Here is a 6,411-nt window from a genome sequence, read left to right on the forward strand (position 1 = left end):
GGATGTGGCAAGACCCTCGCACCCAGTGGAAGAGACAGAGCCAGAAATCATCACTCACTCTCTATCCCTGGGTGAGCTGCGTGACCTGCAGAGGGAATTCACCCGCCAGACGGATGAGTCCATCCTGACTTGGCTGCTCCACATCTGGGATGCTGCAGCCAATGACACCATTCTGGATGGAAGTGAGACCAGGCAACTGGGATTGCTGTCCCGGGATGTGATCATTGACCAAGGGATCGGGAGAACCCAAGAAACTCTCAGTCTCTGGCAGCAACTGCTGACAAGTGTGAGGGACAGATGCCTTTGTAAAGAAGACCTCTAGGTGCACCATGGAAAATGGAGCACAATGGAACAAGGTGTCTGATGCCTGAGGGAAATGGTTGTGCTGGAGATAATTTTCTCAGAAGATGAGAGATTTCCTAAAAGCCCAGATTGTGTACAGTGCACATGGCAAATGTGATTGAGATTTACATGGCTTGGACCAGAGATGTACTCCCATTACCTAGCACCACTACAATGGTGGGAAAGCAAGGATAGGGTGAGTGTCTTGGCCAATAAGCTAAGAATTTACGAGGACACTGTCACCACCCCATTTCGTACCCATGTCTCGCCTGTGGAAACAAGGCAGGCTGAGCGAGTCCGGAGCTTGGTTGAAGAGGGCCATCAGAAACTAAAAAAGGAACTTAAGGAAGAAGTCTACCACATCTGGACAGAACCAACCACAGTCTCTGCCATTAGAAGCCAGCATCCCTCAGCCAAGGAGAGAGGATACACTCCATGAGGTAACCTCTGGTTTTTTCTTCAGGAACATGGAGAAGACATGAGGAAGTGGAATGGAAAACCCACCTCCTCCTTAGCAGCCTGGGTACATGCACTGAAAAGAGTTCACCTTTTCAAGGTGAACACCTAACACAAGAAGCTCATCTAGAGTCAATGCTGCTCCAGTCTCTCGCACACAGAATTCCAGACAATCTATGAATGGTGATATGACTGATCCTCTTGAAGGAACCTCAAGAACCTATTGACAGGAAGAGAGAAAAGTGTGCCACGACCAGGAGTAGAGGGGCCCTGCCTCTAGCCAGGTAGAGGAAAGGGACAATCGAATCTATTGGACTGTGTGGATTTGATGGCCTGACACATCTGACCCACAAAAATATATGGCTTTTGTTGACACTGGTGCCCAATGTACCCTGATGCCATCAAGGTACATAGCAGTAGAATCCATTTCTATTTCTGGGGTAACAGAAGGATCCCAGCAGCTGACTGTATTGGAGGCCAAAGTGATTTTAACTGGGAATGGGTGGCAGAAACACCCCATTGTGACTGGCCCAGAGGCCCCATGCATCCTTGGCATAGACTGTCTCAGAAATGCTTATTTCAAAGATCCAAAAGGACATCGTTGGGCTTTCAGGATAGCTGCGGTAGAGACAGAAGACATCAGAAAACTGAGTACTTTGCCTGATCTCTCAGACGACCTCTCTGCTGTAGAGTTGAAGAACAACATGTACGAACAGCAACAGTACACCATCGGCAATATTGTACCAACAGAGACTCTGTGATTCTCATGCATGAGATGATTTGTAAACTGGAGAGCCAAGGGGGGGTCAGCGAGGCTCATTCACCTTTCAACAGCCCTATATGGCCAGTGCATAAGTCCAGTTGAGAATGGAGACTGACAGTAGATTACTGTCGCCTGAATGAGGTCACACCACCACTGAGTGCTACCATGCAAGACATGTTGGAGCTTCAGTACGAGCTAGAGTCCAAGGCAGCAAAGTGGTACATGACCATCAATATTGCCAATGCCTTCTTCTCCGTTCCTTTGGCAGCAGAATGCCTCAGTTTTCCTTCACCCGGAGGGGAATGCAGTACACCTGAAACTGACTGCCCTGGGGGTGGAAGCACAACCCCACCATCTGCCAAGGACTGATCCAGACTGCACTGGAAAAAGGCAAGCCTCTCAAACATCAACAGTATATTGATGACATCATTGTATGAAGGAGCACAGCAGGGGAATCTTTGAAAAAGGAGAGAAGATTATCCAGATTCTGCTGAAAGCTGGTTTTGCCATTAAGTGAAGCAAGGTTAAGGGGCCAGCTCAAGAAATTCAGTTTCTAAGAGTCAAGTGGCAAGATGAATGTTGTCAGATCCTGACAGAGGTAATCAACAAAATCACCACAATGTCTCCACCAACTAGCAAGAAGGAAACGCAAGCTTTCCTAGGTGCCATAGGCTTTTGGAGAATGCACATTCCTGAGTACAGTCAGATTGTGAGCTTTACCTGGTCACCTGCAAGAAGAACGATTTCCACTGGGGCCCTGAGCAGCAACAAGCCTTTGCCCAGATCAGGAGATTGCTCATGCAGTGGCCCTTGGCCCAGTCAGGATGGGACCAGAGGTGAAGAACGTGCTCTACTCTGCAGCCAGGAACCATGGCTAGTCCTGGAGCCTTTGGCGGAAGGTGCCAGGTGAGACTTGGGGTCAACCACTGGGATTTTGGAGCCGCAGCTACAGAGGCTCTGAAGCAAACTATACTCCCACAGAGAAGGAATTCTTGGCTGCCTATGAAGGAGTTCAAGCTGCCTCAGAAGTAATTGGCACCAAAACACAGCTGCTTCTGGCCCCTTGGCACCCACCAGTGCTGGGGTGGATGTTTAAAGGAAAGGTTCCTTCCCCACATCACGCCAGCAATGCCAGATGGAGCAAATGGATTGCCCTCATCACCCAGAACGCCCGTATTGGAAATCCAGATCACCCTGGGATTCTGGAAGTTATACCAAACTGGCCTGAAGTGGAATCTTTTGAAATATCTTCTGAAGAAGTAGAGGAGCAAGTGGCACGTGCCAAGGAACCTCCATCATATAATGAGCTACTTGAGCCTGACAGACTATATGGCCCCTTCACTGATGGTTCCTGCCAAATTGTTAGCACTGACCATAAATGGAAAGCTGCAGTGTGGAGCCCCACATGACGAGTTGCACAAGCTAGTAGGGGACAAGGAGGATTGAGTCATGTTGCAGAGCTTAAAGCTGTCCAGCTGGCTTTGGATACTGCCAAACAAAATAGGTGGCCGAGGCTCTATCTCTACACTGACTCATGGATTGTAGCTAATGCTCTGTGGGGATGGCTGAATCGCTGGAAAAAGACCAACTGGCAGCACAGAGGGAAACCCATCTGGGCCGCCGAGACTTGGCAAGACATTGCCACCAGAATAGAGAGGCTGACTGTAAAGATTCGACATGTGGTTGTGCACATACCCAAGAGTTGGGCTAATGAAGAGCATCACAACAATGAGCAGGTGGACCGAGCTGCCAAGGTGAAAGTATCACAGGTGGATCTAGACTGGCAGGACAAGGGAGAATCATTCCTAGCTCGTTGGGCCCATGATGCCTCTGGTCATCAGGAGAGAGAGGCAACATACCGATAGGCCCCTGACTGAGGAGTGGACCTTACTATGGATAGCATCTCACAGGTCATCCATGACTGCAAGATGTGCTGCAATCAAACAGGCCAAGTGAATGAAGCCTCTGTGGTACGGTGTGCGATGGTTAAAGTACAGGTATGGAAAAGCCTGGCAAATTGACTACATCACGCTTCCCTGAACCCACCAAGGCAAGCACTACATACTGACCATAGTGGAAGCAGCCACAGGATGGTTGGGAACCTACCCTGTGCCTCATGCCACTGCCTGGAACACCATCCTGGGCCTAGAAAAGCAAATCCTGTGGAGACATGGCACCCCTGAGAGAACTGAGTCAGACAACGGGACTCATTTGAAGAACAGCCTTAGCAACATCTGGTCCAGAGAACATGGTATTGAATGGATTTATCATATCCCTTACCATGCATCAGCTGCCAGGATAGTTGAATGGATGGAACAGATTACTTAAGATGACCCTGAAGACAGTTGGTGGGGGAAGTTTTAGAAATTGGGAAATGAACTTAGCAAAAGCCACCTGGATGGTCATCACCCAAGGGTCCATCAGTCGAGCTGGTCCTGCCCAGTCTGAACCCTTGCACACAGTGGATGGAGATAAACTCCCTGTAGTTCATGTGAAAGGTATTTTAGGAAAGACTGTTTGGATTACTCCCACCTCAGGCAAAGACAAACCCATCCATGGGATTGTTATTGCTCAAGGACCTGGTTACACTTGGCGGGTAATGCGGAAAGATGGAGAAAGCTCTTTTGTACCACAGGGAAACGTAGTCATAAGTGAGAACTGTGTGTAAGGTTTTATTGTGATGTAGATGGAAATAGAATAAGGGGTGGATAATGTCCTGGATTGAAAGGCAATGTGTGTGTTCTCTTCCCATCTGTTAGAGGTGTGGAAGTTATCTTCTGTTAATTGGGCAGTTTTCTTTATCTCTTCCACAAACCAATCCTCCCTCTTGGGAGACATCTGCTGTTAATGGGCTATTGAGTGTCACTGCATGACTGATCAAAATCACATTATCCCATTGTGAGATGCTCCACCCAGAGGGAGGAGCCAAGCATTCCATCCTGGATATAATCTGAGATTTTGGGACACCAGTACAGCCTTTTAACTGGACTCCCAGAGGAGCAGCCTTTTCCACACTGGATTTCCAAAGGAAGACCAGGCCCATCTATACCAACACCGTGTCTTCAGAGGAAAACTCCACCCTTCTAGAGAATCCCTGCTCCAACAGAACCACATCTGTCACTGCAGGAACATGGCAGCCACCATTCATTTTTCTTTCCTGAGAGCCTCTTAATTATAATAATTCAGAGGGAGGGAATTTACATTTTCCATTTCAAGGGAGGCTCCTGACTTAGCAGACACTGTCTTTACAAACCAAGACATTAACGTTTAGGGGAAAATTGAAAATATATACCCCACAGTCAGTTAGAAATATCCTAAGCCAAAAGGCTGAGAAATGGCTCAAAGATCCCTGTATGTTAAATTATGAAGTGATCTTAATAGATAATGATTTAGAGCTAATCATGAGTAACCAACTCAACCCCGCCAAGTTCTTGTATGGAGAACCAGATGAGGAATTAATACATAATTGCCTAGAGATTATAAACTATCAAACAAAAGTAAGAGAGGACCTAACAGATTACTACTCCAAGGTGGAAAGTGATTGTACATTGATGGATCTTCATGGGTAATAAAGGGGCACAGGGTATTGGGGTATGCTATATTGCATGAAGGGTTAGAGGCCATAGAAAAGAGAAAGTTACCTTCCAGCTGGTCAGCCCAAGGTGTGAGTTGTGTGCCCTAAAAAGAGCTCTGGAAATATTAGCATGGAAAAAGGGAACAATATATACAGAACTCAAAATACACTTTTGGAATACTGCATATCTTTGAAAACATTTGGGAAGAGAGGGGGCTATTAAATTCAAAGGCAAAGGGACTGATTCACGAAAGATTTGTTTTAGAAGAGTTAGAAACCTTACAACTACCAGAGGAAGTAGCAGTGGTATCTTTTAAAGGACATAAAAAGGGGCAACACAGGAGGCATGAGGGAATAATTTAGCCAATGTAGAAGGTAAAAATGCAACTGAGTCAGAGACAGAAAAACTAATAATAGCATTAGCACACATGAGAGAAATGCAAAAATTCCTGATATTCAGTGGGACAGAAGAGGAAGAACAACTCAAAATAGGAGCCAAGAAAGATAACAAAGGGTAGTAGAGATTAGCAGATGGGAGGCAAATGTTGAATAAACCCCTTGCCAGGAAAATGTTAGAAGGCATACATGGAACAACACATTGGGGTACACAAGTGCTAAGTGATCAATTTCTAAGCGATTGGGGATGCATAGGAATTTTCAGAATACCTAAGCAAGTAATTGAACAGCATATGATATGTCAACAAGTGAATAAGAAAATCGTGAGGAAAACACCCAGAGGAGGGTGAGAACTACCCTTAAGGCCCTTTAAAAACATCCAAATAGACTTTACTGAGCTTCCCCAGGTAAAACAGTGCAAGTTTGTGCCAGTGATAGTAGATCACTTGACTCGTTAGGGAGAGGTGGTACCCACTGTGAAAGCCAATGCCAGTGTTGGGAGTAAAACACTTCTAGAATCAATCATTCCCCTGATATGGGATGGTAAATAAGATTGATTCAGAGGGGGGAACTCATTTCACATTGAAGATATTGCAGAAAATTGTTCAGGCCCTGGGAGTAAAATGGGAATTACACACTCCATGGTATCCACAGAGTTCTTTCAGGTTGAGAGAATGAATCAAACTTTTAAAAGAGCTCGAATTAAGCTAATGATTAAAACCCAAATGTCATGGATAAAATATCTCCCTTTGGCCTTATTAAGAATTAGAACCCAACACCAGTCAGATCTGGGGGTGTCACCCTATGAAATGATGTTTGGGTTGCCCTTCCTGACCTCACCCTAGAAGGTTGCTGCCTATTAGGAAGGGGAAGCCAATGA

This window comes from Ammospiza caudacuta, unplaced genomic scaffold, assembly GCF_027887145.1.
Source record: "Ammospiza caudacuta isolate bAmmCau1 unplaced genomic scaffold, bAmmCau1.pri scaffold_39, whole genome shotgun sequence".
In the NCBI taxonomy this organism is placed as follows: domain Eukaryota; kingdom Metazoa; phylum Chordata; class Aves; order Passeriformes; family Passerellidae; genus Ammospiza; species Ammospiza caudacuta.